This window comes from Lactuca virosa, chromosome 5 (genome assembly GCF_052849685.1).
Source record: "Lactuca virosa cultivar CGN04683 chromosome 5, Lactuca_virosa_CGN04683_v6, whole genome shotgun sequence".
Lineage (NCBI taxonomy): Eukaryota > Viridiplantae > Streptophyta > Magnoliopsida > Asterales > Asteraceae > Lactuca > Lactuca virosa.
The window spans coordinates 143,682,803-143,699,048 of record NC_136430.1 but is presented as its reverse complement, the minus strand read 5'-3'; positions in this window follow the sequence as shown (position 1 = coordinate 143,699,048).

Sequence of the window (16,246 nt, the reverse complement as noted above, 5' to 3'; positions counted from 1 at the left end):
AGCAGTAGACAGCTAAAAACTCGAAATAGAGATCGAGCGGTCTTTAGCCGACACAACCTAAACGAAAGTTGAAGACCCCGACAATAGGAGTACAACAGTAAAAAGTCTGACGAAAATGGACATTAGATGAAGGAGTTATGGAATTTAAACGGACTTTTCCAGGCCCGACCTGTTAAAAATAATATAATAAAAATAAATTCAAAATTAGTCGACGGAGTCTAAACGAGAGTTGTAGAGCCTTTTCACACCTACACGTGCATATAAAGAACGTCAAAATCGGAGCTCATACGCGAAAGTTACGGATTTTACAAGTTCGGGACACAAAACCTGAGGCTGACTCAGCCTCACGACGTGAGGGAACCATGCTCACGACGTGAGCTCGTGACTGATGGGTTCCAGAGTGTCAGCCACGTCAACTCGTCGAAGAGGATCATGCTGATTAAGCCTCACGACGTGAGACCCCAAATCAGCCCCTATAAATAGAAGCTTAAGGGTGCCGGGTTTGGTGCTCATCTCTTTCCATCTAAGTGTCGTTACTCTGCGTGATTACCTCGAGAAGCCTTCCCGAAGCCCCGGTTTTTCATACTCGAGTCCCGAAGGAAGTTCTACACCCCCGAGATCCCCGAGAATCCCGAGATTTCAACTCTCTCTAGTCGAAGTTCTGCTCGATTCTTCTCTCGACTACTTCAAAACAACCACTTCAATCAAGTGAGTTCATACCCCATTTCTACGCTTTTAACTGATTTTAAATGCTTTTGAACACTTTACGGGGGAGAATACAAGTAAACACACGGTTAATCTTGTGTGAAAACATCTATCTTTCGTTATACATTTCAGATTGTTTTTAATAACTATCATATAGATCATGTCTAACATACAAAACATCTTACTTTACTTTACCCTCACGGAATGGAATATGAGTATAAATATCATAAGCTCTATTTATACGTTTACATCATATTTAGGGTAACCACTTTCGCTATGACATCTTTATACATACAAGAACATACAAATCATTTTATGCCTTTATTATCATTATGAAAAAGGATAATCGTTACAGAAACAAACATATACATTTTAATACGTGACTTAATTGAGAATTCGTAAGGCATTCATCTTCAATATACCTTTTAAAGGTACCACTAGAAGTCCTGTTTATAACCAGAATCTCCCGTCCGGAGAACATGACAAGTGTGTATAGATCTATACGGGACTAATGATCACGTGCCCTGACTGCTAGCTACAGTCCCCGGGGTGACAAGTGTCATCTCATTTCGACGCCTGAAGAACGTCGCTACAGGCAAACTATGATAGTACGGTTATAAAAACTCACTGGATAGACAATTATTATGGTATTACGTTTTAATGGGGAAAAGTAACAAATACAGTTCTTTTCACATTCAAATACAAATCTTCTTGTAGTTTTGTTTTATAAGAAGACTATACATCATCTTTTGAGCATGTCATATTTGCTTACAGGTTACGGTCTTGGACATTTAAGACTGCATCTCATTTAGGAAAATATAGGATTTTCTTGGTTCAAATACATACAGTTTATACAACGATCTTTCATACTCATTACATACATTTGTTAGAAAATATCGGATTTTCTGGAAAACATACACGAACTTTCGAATGGCATACATTTTATCAAAACACTACTTATGAACTCACCAACTTTGTTGTTGACACTTTTTCTTTGAAATAACTTGTATTCTCAGGAAAACGCTAAATCAGATAGCAACTACTTTTTGAAGACTAACGCGCTGACGTTAGTAATATATTTTGGATCACCATATTGTATTTGATATTTAAACATGTAACACATACAATCATGTAAACTTTTCAAATATATTTATATTATGGTGGTGTGTACTTTCTTTACTATTAAATTGTTATGATACTGTACATGACGTCCTCCGCCCCCGAACGTTTCTGTCGTTCTGGTTTGGGGGTGTGACATACATCAATCTTTTTCATCCATAAAGTTCTTACACAATCACACACGAAGACATATGTCCGAGAGGTCTCTGATCAAACCCATCGAGACTTAGATATATCAAAACTCTGTGTTTATGATCTGACATCATGAGACCGTGATGAAAGTGAAACCCAATTTTTATTACATTTTTTTAAGGAATTGACGGGGAACTAAGTTCCAGATTTACACGAAACTTTTATTTCTATACCAAAATTCGAAACTTCAAATCATATTCATTTCGAATGAGTGGTCTTGATCAAACATTCTAAACCCACGATGTTTGTTACCCAACAAGATCCAGCACACAAATTTTTTTCTTGAATATGATTTCCGTGTGAGTTTCATTCGAATGTCCTAGTCATTTCAAAACTTTACAAAGCCAACTTGTCACTGACTACACTGGTCAAACATGTAATTTATGTGCCAATTTCTCACCTTATGTTTAGGATGACATGTAACGAAATTTTAAACCATCCACGAAGCATTATAAAAGAAGCCCTTTGATACTTATCAACAAGTATTCGATTGTAATTCACGGGAACCCACACAAGTTATTGATCATTTCTCTTAATGATTAATGAAGTAATCTTTGCCCGGGATTTCATTTGCTTTTGTTTCAATGGTTTGACATCACAATATCCCATATTTTTCTTATATTTGTTTCTCGTCTCTATTCTTTGGAACACAGCACTCATGAAATCCTTGAGGTTCTGAGTACTACCAACTCAGGCTGATGATTTCGAACTTCTGGCGTATGACTTCGCTTTTCAACCCAAAAGTGAAAGAGCCTTGCTTCCATTCGAAGGGTTCTGACGGTTACAATTTACTTGGGGATTACAAGACAGGCTGTTTAAAAATGACGTATGGTATTCTGTCCGTTTTTCAAGGAGATGTGATAGCTACTTTTTGACGCATGGCTACTTTTACGCAGTAATGGTCCGATTTTCAAGGTGCCACATCGGATATCATTAAATACATATCCCGCTTCAAATTCAAATTTAAGGGTTACATATAAAAGGGAATTCAAATTCAAATTCAAAGTTGATCTCAATGATCAAAACAATGAAATTCGAATCAATTCTCAAAATTCGAAATTTGTTGGTGATCTGAGAGAGTTGAAGAATGTTGCAAAGGAAAGACATGTTCTTTTTATTCAAGATGTGAAGAAAGTTCGAGAGGATGTAAACTTGCAAATTCACGAACTTCATGAAGATATGAAAAGAGAAATAGCTACTGTTCAACACGACTATGCATCATTGCATCAAAAGGTTGATATCATTTGTGACGCAGTCACTCGATTTGTTAAGTTGTATGAAAATTTGAGTCCTCAAATTACTCAACTTTCAACATCCGAAAGTGCACGCTTTGTAGAAGTGCTTAAGTTGCTCAAGGAATTAAAAGAGATTTATGATAGGCCGGTTTCTTCTCCATTGATTACTCCTGAATTTTTATCTCAGAAGTTTATCCAATTCGAAGCCATTCTCAACAAGCAACTAGCTCCTCTCTTTCGCATATCCAGTCTTCTTCCAACCACAAATGCCCCACCTGTTTTCACAGGGTTGCAAGGGGGAGAAAGAAAAACTAGTGAGTCGAAGACTAGTGGAGAAGATGCGAAAGTTGTGGGAAAAGTCTTATCTTCGAAAATCCCTACAACAAAACCAATAATTGTTTCTGCTGAACAGGTGACTACAACAGTCGTAACAACAATGCCAATTGCAAAACCAATTTCAAAAGGAATTGTGATTGGTAAATCTTCGGAGACTGGTGGGAGTGGTTCAAAACCAAAAGAGACAACTGACAATCAAGCATTGAAAGATAAAGGGAAATCGATTGTTGTGGAAAGATCAAAAGAAGAAAAGAAGGCTGAAGCTGATGCTGAAATTGAAAAGCTCAGAATAGTTCAAAGCATTATGGCTCAACGAGCAAATGATCTGAAGGGAATGGATAAAGGGGATCCAACTAAACACTATAACTACGAAACAATTGAGGCCAAGGTTGTATTCGATCACATGTATTCATTTGAGAAGAAACCAAAGCAGAGTTATTTGGTCACAAATACTGATGCAAGCCAGTTGGATTTTCCCATAAACAAAATGATGTTTATCATGCCTCAGTTCAAAGCAGAAGGAAATTTTAAAAATAAATATGAAGGTACACACATGAAAATTTGTTTTCATGCTGTTCTTGGTAAAGCCCCTGAAGCAGTGTGGTCAATAATCAAAATCAAGAAGGTCATAAGTATGAAAAAGGATGTGATTTTCGAAAACACAGTCCAAAATGTTAAGTATGTGGTTGCCAGGGCAAATGGAAATATTTGCGAATTCACTGTTGCATATTTTCCATTAATGAACTTGTATGATCTTATACAAGTTGCATTACTTTTGAAAGACAAATCATTCTCATTCCTTCAAAACACAGAACCAGATGAATTCAAGATTGGAGTAACTCACATCAAGATTTTTATCGAAAACTATTATGAGTGCTTGGCACTAACAGATGTTGAATTAGCTACTGCCAAAGGAATGGAAATGAAAGCTCTGATGGCTTCTACGAAGACTCAGGCGGATTTGAAGAAGTATGCTGATGGTGAAATTTGCCTGAAGCCTTTTGGAATTGTCTTCGCAGGAAAAGACAAATCTGGAAAGTCTAAACGGTTCTTATTCCAAGCAAGTGAAGTCGAGAGATATTCAACATCTCAATATACGAACTTGATTGTTCGTATGAATCATTGCAAGAAGAACAATGAAGGTGACAAGAAAGAGCTGAAGAAGATTATCTCCTGGTACACGGAGATTCGAAGAGTATTATTGTATTCCATCACACTTCTTACAAATTGAAGACTTCGACTATGATTACAAAGGGGGAGATTATAAGGGTCGAATTGTTGTAATTAGTCGAAGTATGTTTTGGACTCTTCGAATGTTTTGTAATGTATTTTACTAGGGCGCTTTTATTCGAAGCTTTAGAGTGAATGCCTTAGTATATTTTTTATATGCTTTCAGTTCCCTATAAATAGGGTTATTTACTAGAGTTAGATAAGAACTTTTACAGACTTGTCTATTGCACTCTGTAAAGAATTCGAAAGCATAATAGACCATAACAAGATCATATTTACATCGTGTGTTCAAATCTCATATTCTTACTTGAATTCATACTTTGATTAATTCATTACTGGATTCATTGGTTTATCATGCATATTGATGGAGTCTGTTCAGTCTCAATCAAGGTTTGGGGTCTGTTCCGATAATTCATGGGAATATTTTTGTTAATGTTTGAGCTTTGTTGCTCAGTAGAGCTCTGGTGTTTCTTCACTTTTTGGGACAAGATTATGGGTTCCCTAAGGATGTGCATTGTGATAATTCAGTATATGTATTGCCGAGAGAGAGATGTAATGCGTTTTGTTTAAAGGGAACAATTAAGGATTGTTGGGAGTATCAGTCAGGTATCAAAAAGTATCGGTGAAATGTATGCATTATATTTTCTTTTGTTCGCAAGTTGTTGTTAGGGGTTTGATTATCAAGTTGGTAATCGGTTTTGAAGTCGCGAATCATAAAGTTCCTCATGAATGTCTCAAGTGGTTTTCTAGGTGGGGGTACACCTGAGCGGATAGGGGTTGGATGCAATGCAGATATTTTTGGATTGATCATCTCTACTCGTTGGAGCAGTGGTTGGTAATGGCATGGCAGATAATCAAGGGTTATTTAAGGTTGTGGTACATCATATGGATTTCGATTTGGGAAAAGTTCGCAATCGATACGCTTGGAGGATCATTTATGCATGTTTTGGTAGTGTCTCCAGTCAGGGACTGGGGGTAGATTCATAAATATATGCTCATCAATTTTAGGGAAGGGTCTACGAGAAGATGTTATGAGTTGCCATTTTTGAGTGGGCTTTTGGTGGAAACTCGCGTTTGAAATCGCGAGTGTATCCGTGCAAGGTTTGTATTTCAGAGATATGTAGGTTAAGAAATATGTATGTCAAAGGAATCAGCTGGAGGGTTCAGGATTTAGCTTATGTGTCTGTGCTCTAGAATGGTTCAACCTGTGTGAAGGTCAGACAAGTTATGGGGCTTCAGAATTATAGCAGCAACGTATCGGTCCGACAGTTAAGGAAATCAATATCTTGTATCTCATTGTGTTCATGGAATTGTTATCATCAGGAGTTGAATAGATAGTTTGATGAATAAGTGTCATAGATTTAACATTGGTTCAGTATGGGCAGTCTGTCAGGGACTCAGACCAATTCGAGACTTCAGATTTTAGGTAAAATAGGTTAGGTTTCTGCATGGGATTATGGATTCGTCTTCTTCGGGTTAGAAAGTTTTGTTGGGTTCGGTTTCCTTAGGAAGGTCGTTGTATGTTCAAGGTTATGGTTGTGTCCCTCAGGTTGTCGGGCATGCCGGGGATGGTAAGGAATTATTTCGAGGACGAAATCGAATTTAAGTTCGGGGAGAGTTGTAACACCCGGTTTCGAATCGCTTCATCATTCGGGGCTGTGGCCCGATCATCAGTTTTCATAAGGCTTGGGCCTTTAGGAAGAAAGTATTTGGCCCTTTTTGGATGAGGGTGTTAAAGTCTAACTGATACGAGTGTTCGATGGTGTTTCGGAGCCCAAGGGCATAATCGTAATTTGTTAACTCAGTCCTTTCTAAATTTTGGGTTTGGTTCAGGGAGTTTTATAGATAAGGTGAGTTGTTAGAAGTGTAGGGCTTCTCGTCACCTTTCCGTGGATATAAAGTTCATCGGAAACGGACTTAAATCGATGAAGTTATGGTCTTTGGAGTGTTTTAAGGTTTAAGAGGGGACCCTAGTACGCGGGGCATACAAAAAGTTACGCATGGCGTACTAGCTGAGAAGCTAGTATGCGGGGCGTACCTCTAGTGTATGCTTAGCGTACTAGTGGATAAGAGTCGCGGGTCTGTAGCCTCGTACATTGGGCGTACGAGGAGTACGCTGGACGTACGAGGGGGAAATGGAAAACCCTAATTTTCGTGTTTTACCCTATATAAACTTTATGTTAGCCTTTTTTAATCATTTCTTAGTCAGCCTCCATATCCTAAAAACCTTAATTTGTTCCATAGTATTTGTTTGGTGATCTTGAGCTCTTGTGATGCTTTTGTGGAAAGTTTTTGTGGATCTAGAAGAAGAAGAAGAAGAAGAAGAAGAAGAAGAAGAAGAAGCTTGAAGACTTGTTCTTTGAAGGAAAGCTTTGAGATCTAGCATTAACATCTCCTTTTGGTGGCGTGGGAGGTATAAAGCTTGTATTTGTAGATCTGGATATATTATGGATTCCTTGGTCATAAAGGTGCAAACTTTATGGTGGTTTTGGTTCCATGCATGTATTAAGTGATGTATTAAGCTCTTTTGAGCGCTAGAGTCCTATTTAGCCATGCATGTACATAAAGTTGGCCACTTTATGTCACAACCCCAAACCTAAGATGCCGAAAACGTCCGGGGGTGGAGGACTTTATGTATAGTATCATAACAACAATTTTAATAGTGATCAAAGTAAACACAACCAACATAAATATAATTGAAAAAGTTACATCATAGTATATGTCTACATGTTTCCAAATCAATTACATTATGTTGACAAAAATGAAATGTTTGACGCCTTAACGTCCCATCCTCAAAAGCGCTTGTTTACCTGATTATTTATTCCCTGAGAATACAAGTAGTTTGAAGGAGTGTCAACAATTAAGTTGGTGAGTTCATAAGCTTTTGAATATAGTGATGAAAACCTTTTCCTTTGTAAAAGTAATGTTTGTTCCAGCAAAAATCCAATATTTTCCTTAGAGTGTGAATTGCAGCCTTAAATCCAAAGACCAAAATGTATAAGTAATTTCCATACTTATAGTAAAACAATGCAAGTTTAAATTGACATAAACTCGTTTGATTTAATGAAATTCTCGTAATTCCTATGAGTTGTTAATACTTTATGTGAGTTATTTTAACCATACTATGACCTAGATGGCCTGAAACGACGTTCTTCAGGCGTCGGAAATGTTATGACATTTGTCACCCGTAGACCTCGAGGTCCTACTGTAGCTAACAGCAAGGTGTGGGGTGTCAATCCCAATATAGATCTATACACAACTATCACGCTCTCCCTCAAAGAGACTCTAGTTACAATACAGGACTTATAGTGCATTACTTGAAAAGTAACATGAAGCGAATGTCTCACAATTTAGTCATTAACGGATTTACGTGAAGTGAATGAAAACCCTTTTTGTGTAAATGAAACCTTTAGTAATGAACTTGTTGTGTAGTGCATCATAAACTATACCTATTATAGTTTATCAAATGATAGTAGTAGTAGTGAACATAAACTATACTTACAATAGTTTTATCAAAATGTTTGAATGCAATGGATATAAACTTTGTTTATTTTAAATAAATTACCATCTTTGTGGAGGTAAAAATCCATTTGTTTTCTATTGTATGTCTATTTACCAAGACATAATGACATATAATATAACACATATATGCACATAATGATACACACCTTGCTCGACAAGTTACAAGGTGTGAATGAAATAGATAACATTTTTCTAGTGTTAACATTTCTATTCCTGTTCTTAGAAGATTTATAGAAAACTCATTAAAAGTCCAAATCAGAATCTGTAAAATCTGAGAGTTTGGAAAATGTGTCTAGTCTGTTCATAAATTTTATTATGATTTTTAGTGAGTTCCCACTTGTGTGAAAAAGCCCATATTCACAGACTGGTCCGGATTTGTTCTTAAAATGATAGGCAGTTTTGCAAAAATCATCATAAATTGTAGAAAAATCGTATGGTGATGTGCAAATAGTCATTTTAAAGGTATGAACCTGAGCTATTTGTACCTAATACAATTTTTAAAACTAAAATGTTTAATTTGACCAAAACAGTCCGTGAATGGAGTTAAGCTTTTCTGATGAAAGCTGTTGGGTGAGTTTAGTTGTGTTCTTGGTGTTTTAACTTGTATTCTCCTCCTTAAAACTTAAGAAAAACATGAAACGATAGGGGTATGAACTCACCTTGTGTGATTTCAGTGGGTGGATGTTGAAGAAAGGTAGTGTTCAACTCAAGAACACTTAGAAGATTGCTTGAAGATTCGAAGAACTAACACATATATGATGAAGTTTGTGTAAGCAACCTATGATTTGAGTAGGAAGAGGTGGAATAATCATATGAAGGATAATATTACTTACCAAAAGTAGATGAAGGACTTGAAAAATCAGCCTTGAAATCTCGAAATTTAGAGAGAGAAGTGAGAGAGAATGGAGTTTGTTCTTTGGTGGAGAATGAGAGAAATGAGAGAAATATGAGGAGGGATAAGGGTTTCCAGCCTTTGACCAAGAGTGTGGCTGGAAAAATGGTGGGAAAGGACAATGAAATGACCAGGTATGGTGGAAGGACAAGGGTTGGTCATTGAGTAGGTATGGGGTGGTTGCTTGTGTCATACACTAAGGCAAAGTCAACACTCCACCTCTAAACCATACCCACTAGATTTTATTCCTAAGTAAAGATTTCCCTAATAATGTGATTAGATTATGGAAATATGGGGTCTTATATGTCAAAATATAAGTTTGGGTGAAAATCCCGCGTTAAAATCACGAAAAACGGGCTCAAAACGCTAAAAATATTGAAAACCGGGCAAAAGTTGCCAATTTCCGAAATTCAGGGTCGGAGGTTCGGTCCTAGCCACTAGAACCGAAAGTAGATGGGAACCGAGAGTAGGGTTCGGTCTTGAGCAGCTTCGCGTCTCGGACCGAAGGTAAGGTTCGGTTGTGTAGGAACCGAGAGATCTCGCAGGCGACTCCTCAGAAGGGACCGAAGGTGGCATTCTCGGACCGAAGGTCAAGTTCGGTCTCTTAGTAGGTTCAGTTCAGGAAGGTAGTTTCGGTTCTCAAGAGGTTTCGGTTCCTTAAGGGAGGTTCGGCTCCTTGACAGGGTTCAGCTCCTTAAGAGGGTTCGGCTCCTTAAGAGGGTTCGGCTCGCGTAAACTTTCGTTTTCGAGCGGTTTTCGACTAAATTAAGGGTCGAGACGCCCCGAGTGATTATAAGAAGTTGAGAGAGATTTTGAGAGAGATTTGGGAGAGATTTGACATACTTGGAGAGATTTGGCATACTTGGAGAGATTTGGGAGAGATTTGACATACTTGGAGAGATTTGGCATACTTAGAGAGATTTGGGAGAGATTTGACATACTTAGAGAGATTTGGCATACTTGGAGAGATTTGGGAGAGATTTGGGAGAGATTTGACATACTTGGAGAGATTTGGCATACTTAGAGAGATTTGGGAGAGATTTGACATACTTGGAGAGATTTGGCATACTTAGAGACATTTGGGAGAGATTTGACATACTTAGAGAGATTTGGGAGAGATTTCAGATACTTGGAGAGATTTGGCATACTTAGAGAGATTTAGGAGAGATTTCAGATACTTGGAGAGATTTGGGATACTTAGAGAGATTTGGGAGAGACTTCTTTTGTGACCTTTTTGAGTGTTTGGCTTTGTAACGCAAGGTCCGTAAACCCCGTTAAGCAATGTTTAAGAGTCTTACACACCCCCGAAGGGTATGTAATAGTGTTTTATCGCTTTGCTACATCACTTACCCCGATTAGGGCTCAAGAATCCTACACATACGAACTTTCCAAGTGATGACTTCTTATTAAAATAGCGAATTGTACAATAATTACATAACGTAAACCCTAGTATGCAAGAGTTAGTAGAGTTGACCGGTTTGACTTGTTGACTTTATTTGACTTTGACTTGACCAGAATTTGACGGTTGTCACACTTTATGTGATTAACCACCTTGGGGAAGTCAGATCTGAGTTTGGATCCAAGTCTTAATGGATTAAGTGCTAATTTGGAAAGATGGCCATGGCTGGTGAGTATGTTGGGCGTACAAGTATGTACGCTGCGCGTACAAGCCTTTCATGTTGTACGTTGAGCGTACAGACTGAGTATGCCACGTGTACTCAGCAGAATTGGGTTTCTTCATTTTTGGGCTTGGTTGTTTTGGGCCATGTTGGGCCATCTGATTTTATGGTTGGGCTGTTGTGACTTGTTGGACTTTCTTGGGTAAAGGACGAAAGGAAATGGACCTAATTTGGAAAATTGGGCCATATTTGGTCCTTAGATGCTTATTTTGGATTTTGGGCCTTTGGTCATCTAGTTTGGGCCTTAGCCTTGGGCCAAGCTTGAGGAAGGGTGAAAAGGTCTTTTTCCCTAATTTGGACTCATAGTGTGAGTCAGGGGATAGATGTTAATACGTTGTCATTTGGGGTATTTAATAGCGTGCGGATTTTAGTGCATCTGCAGTCAGAGATTATTCGTAGGATCAACTGTTGATAGGGTGTTGTCTTGATATTGACAGTTCGGGGATCTGTCAGCCAGCAGCCAGGGATCGTCTATGCGATTCGGAGGTGCGAGGTGAGTTTTCCTCACTATACTTGCGGGTCAAAGGTGTCGGCCCATTGGATTGATTTCCTGTTATGTATGCTATTGTGTTGTTGTGATCTGTTAGATCGATATCCTGGTAGATAGGATTAGGGGTGGCAATTTATGACACGACATGACAAAAATACACGACACGAAATAAAATTGAGACAAAACTGAAATTTGAATTCGTGTTCGTGTCGTGTTCGTGTCGTGTTCGTGTTAACTGTAAAAAACACGATGTCGTGTCACGTCGCGTTCGTTTTCAAAACTCGACACGAAATTGACATAATTTAGCAGTTCTTTATCGTGTTTTTCGTGTTTGTCGTGTTTGTCGTGTTATATTTGATAAAGTATTCATTAAATAAACTAGTTTTTAGTATATGTTATATTTTTCTTGTCGTGTCATGTTTGTCATTTTTTAATTCGTTCGTTTTCGTGTTAGTTAAAAAAAACACGACATCATGTCGTGTCGTGTTCGTGTTACATAAAACCTTGTTGTGTCATGTCGTGTCAGACAGACACATGAAACGATAGCACGATTTGCCACCCCTAGATAGGATGTTGTTATGCTATAGTGATCTGTTAGATCGGTATCTTGGTAGATAGGATGTTATTATGCTTAGTGATCTGTAGATCTGTTTGACTGGTTGTAGATTGTTATATAATTATCTATTATATGTGCACATGTTTGGTCGGTGGTTGAGGCTTCACTGCTTTGTATGTAAGCCAACATGTCGGGGCATACCAACCCGATGGTTGAATGGGCCCGAGGGTATTCCATCCCGAGGATGATAGGACCCATAGTATGATGGCATTCCAACCCGATGGTTGACTGGACCCATAGTATGATGGCATTTCGACCCGATGGTTGAGGGGCCTGGGGTATTCCAACCCGATGGTTGACCGGACCCATATTAAGATGGCATTCCAACCCGATGGTTGAGGGGCCTGGGGTATTCTAACCTGATGGTTGATTAGACCCATAGTATGTCGTTTGTGGTATATGTTATCTGTTGTGTGTTGGTACTTTGGGGGAACTCGCTAAGCTTTGTGCTTACAGTTTTTGGTTTATGGTTTCAGGTATTTCAGAGAATCGTGGCAAGGTGAATGCGTGACCGTACACATCCTGATTTTATGTCATAGATCTTGGGAGGCACTGATTTTTAAATAATGTTTTGAGAACACTAATTTTGTAAACATCTTTATTAGTAAAAGGGTCGTTTTGAAAAGTTTAAAATTTTTGAAATTTTTGGGATGTTACAACAATCAAATTTCTAAAACATGCATGGAGTGAACAACCATCCAAGATGTCTTAGAAATGGTTTTATTATATGAAAACATAAAAAGAAAAAAAATGAAGATGTTGAATCCGGTTTTAGAAGTCACAAGAACATACTAGTTTCCTTTTGATCTTAGCTTTGGTTTAGTCCCAGATTTTCACCATGTTTGATACATGCAGTGTGCTTTGGTAAAGATCTACAAACACTAAGATGGAGTAAAAGGTTCTAGCCAAAAAGGAGGCATAGAATCCGAGTTTAGAAAGAAAAAGTGAAAAACTCTACATCAAAATGAAGAAGAAGAAGGAAAGAGTGAAGCATCCTACCTTGTATTTGATTTTGAACTTAAAGAACACTTCAAAAGCCTCAAAAATGATCAAAATACAGCTGAGAATTTCGTGAATATGGCTGAAGTTGAGGGACTTTTGAGAGAGAAATGATTCTAGGAAGAAGAGAGAAGTGGTGGAGTGTTTTTAGAGAAAAGAGGGAAAGAAAGTGGGGTTCTATCTCTCTGGATGGACTATCTCTCTCGTCATCTCTTTGTGGATATACTTCATCAAAATCCGCCACAAAACTCCAGAAATGTGAGTTAACATATTAACAATGAACTGGAAATATCTTTCCCACAGAATATGTTTCTAAGATCGGTTTTTCTCTCTCACATTGACATGCAAAATCTGACCTCAAAATTTTGCATAAAGGAGCAATAATGAGTGTGTGTGTGTGTGTGTGAGAGAGAGAGAGAGAGAGCGAGAGAGAGAGGAGGAGGAGGAGGAGTGTAGAGGGGTTGGTATAGCCGAATTTTTGGGGAGAATAAAGGCTTTATGAGGCTTCTTGATGGTTGTGACATTTTTAAATATTGCCTCTTTACAATTTTTATAAAATGGCATTTAGTTATTATAAAAATTATAGGTATTTTTGCAATCTTCTAAGAGTTTATTTCTTGGTTTTTATTTTGGTATTTTGTTTTTAAAAATAAGTTCTGAAACTTGCATTATCTTGAATTAAGTTATCAAAATGATAACTTATGATTTGATTTTTATAAAATCAAAATTTTATATTTCAAATAAATGACATAAAGGTTCATAACATATGAATGTAGGATTAGACAATCATTGGATTATACTTTTGGCTCATAATTCAATTTATGATATTTGGATATTATTTCCAACTCGTAATTAAATCAAATTATGATTTAATTAAATTGAATTTGATAAGTTATCAAACTAGTTATGTCATATATTCTGATTAAGAAATTAGGGTATTCTATATACCTGTGAGCTTTGATCTTCTGAACGTGGTTTTTATGTTAAGTTTTGAGATTGAATTTTGGCACTTTACAACCTAGTTGGAGTGTTCACATCAATGTGACTGCTTAATACAAGCTAAGTTACACTACTTGTTCCAAGGGATCTATTAAGTCGCGATCTAGCTCAACTTTCTGCATCTGAAGCCAAGTTATGTGAACGCATGAAAATGACAAGGTTCTAGATGAGTCCTAACCTGAGTTTTGATGGTTGTCACAGTCTCCCCCATTTGTAGGAATTTCGTCCCGAAATTCAACTGGCGGTACTATTGGTTCATACGTAGAAAATAGTTGAGGATATTTGTTCTTCATGAAATACTCCCGTTCCCATGTAACTCAGGTCCGTGCTTAGAATTCCAACAAACTTTCACAATCGGGATTCCGCTTTGTTTAAGTTTCTTAACTTCCCGATTGATGATTTCTATAGGTTCATCCACAAATTTAGTCGATTATTAATTTGAAGGTCCTCGAGAGGTACGTGTAGGGATTCTTCCGCCAAACACTTTTTTGAGGTTCGACACATGGAATATGTCATGTATCACACTAATTTCTTCTAGTATCTTGAGCTTACATGTCACTGGACCGATCATTTCAATAATATCGAAGGGTCCTACATAGCGAGGAATTAGTTTTCCCCTTTTTCCAAAGCGTACAATTCTTTTCCATGGCGATACTTTTACGAGTACTTTATCTCCCACTTGGAATTCCAAGGGTTTCCTATGCTTATTAGCATAGCTCTTCTTGCGATCGCGAGCGGACTTTAGTCAATCACGTATTTTCATGATCTTGTCAGTGCTCTCTTGATCACTACCAAGCCTCGTTAATCGCTATCATTAATTTCCAGCCGACAAAGTGGTCATCGACACTTAAGCTCGTATAGTGGTTCGTAGGGGAGCACATTTAACACCGGCGTGATAGTTGTTGTTATAGGAAAGCTCAACTAATCGTAAATGGGTGCTCCAACTACCTCCTAAACTGATCATATGGGCTCAGAGTATGTCTTTCAAAGTGTGGAAATGGGAGTAGATTTCGATGGATTTTATCACCAAGTTGTCGAAGACGGCAAAGGGTTTTGATGCGATTTTGGTCATCGTGGATCGATTGACCAAGAGTTCACACTTTTTAGCGATTCGGGAGAGTTCTTTGGCCGAGATGTTGGCTGATGTGTATGTTCGAGAGATTGTAGCTCGCCATTGAGTCCCGGTCTCCATTGTTACACACCATGATGTTCAGTTCACTTCCCATTTTTGGCAAAAATTCCACGAGGAACTGGGCACGAGGTTGCATTTCAGCACTACATATCATCCGCAAATCGACAGCCAGAGTGAGCGGATGATACAGACCCTTGAGGATATGTTGAGGGCCTGTGTTATTGATTTTGGTGGGAGTTGGGATTCCTACCTACCTCTTGCGGAGTTCTCCTACAACAATAGTTATCACTCCAGAATTGGTGCTCCGCCATTAGAGCTCTTGTATGGGTAGAGGTGTCGCACCCCAGTTTGTTGGGGAGAGGTTGGTCACAGGGTTATGGGAAGGAATGAAGTAGTCCTTCAAACCACAGAGCTTATCCACCAGATCAGCCAGAGACTGCGGGCAGCTCAGAGTTGGCAAAAAAGTTATGTCGATCGGCGTCGATCCGAGTTGGAGTTTCAGGTCGGCGATATGGTATTGAAGGTCTCACCTTGGAGAGGTGTGATACACTTTAGGAAGAGGTGGAAGTTGGATCCTCGGTATATTGGGCCTTCTCGGGTGATTTCCAGGGTTGGCAAGGTTGCATACAGGTTGGATCTACCTGAGGAGATCAGTCAGATTCACAACACTTTCCATGTTTCGCAGTTGCGAAAATGTGTATTGGATGATGATGTGGTTGTGTACTTGGACGATATTCAGGTTGATGAGCGCCTGAACTATGTGGAGAGGCCATTGGCTATTTTGGAGAGAAAGATGAAAGTTCTGCGCAACAAGGAGATGTGTTTGGTAACGGTACAGTGGCAGCATCGGAGGGGCTCCAAGTGGACCTGGGAGCCGGAGGCTGAGATGCGGGGGCATTATCCCGAATTATTCATAGCAGCAGACTTCGAGGACGAAGTCTAGTTCAAGTGGGGGACAATTGTAACATTCTGATGATTAAGGTACTTCTAATTTAAGCCCTATAATTTGATTATATTATAGTTTGGTCCCAAGTTCAAGAAATGTATGCACTAAGGGTTGTAATGGCATTGTTGTAAATTATGGGTCTTCGGAGTACGTC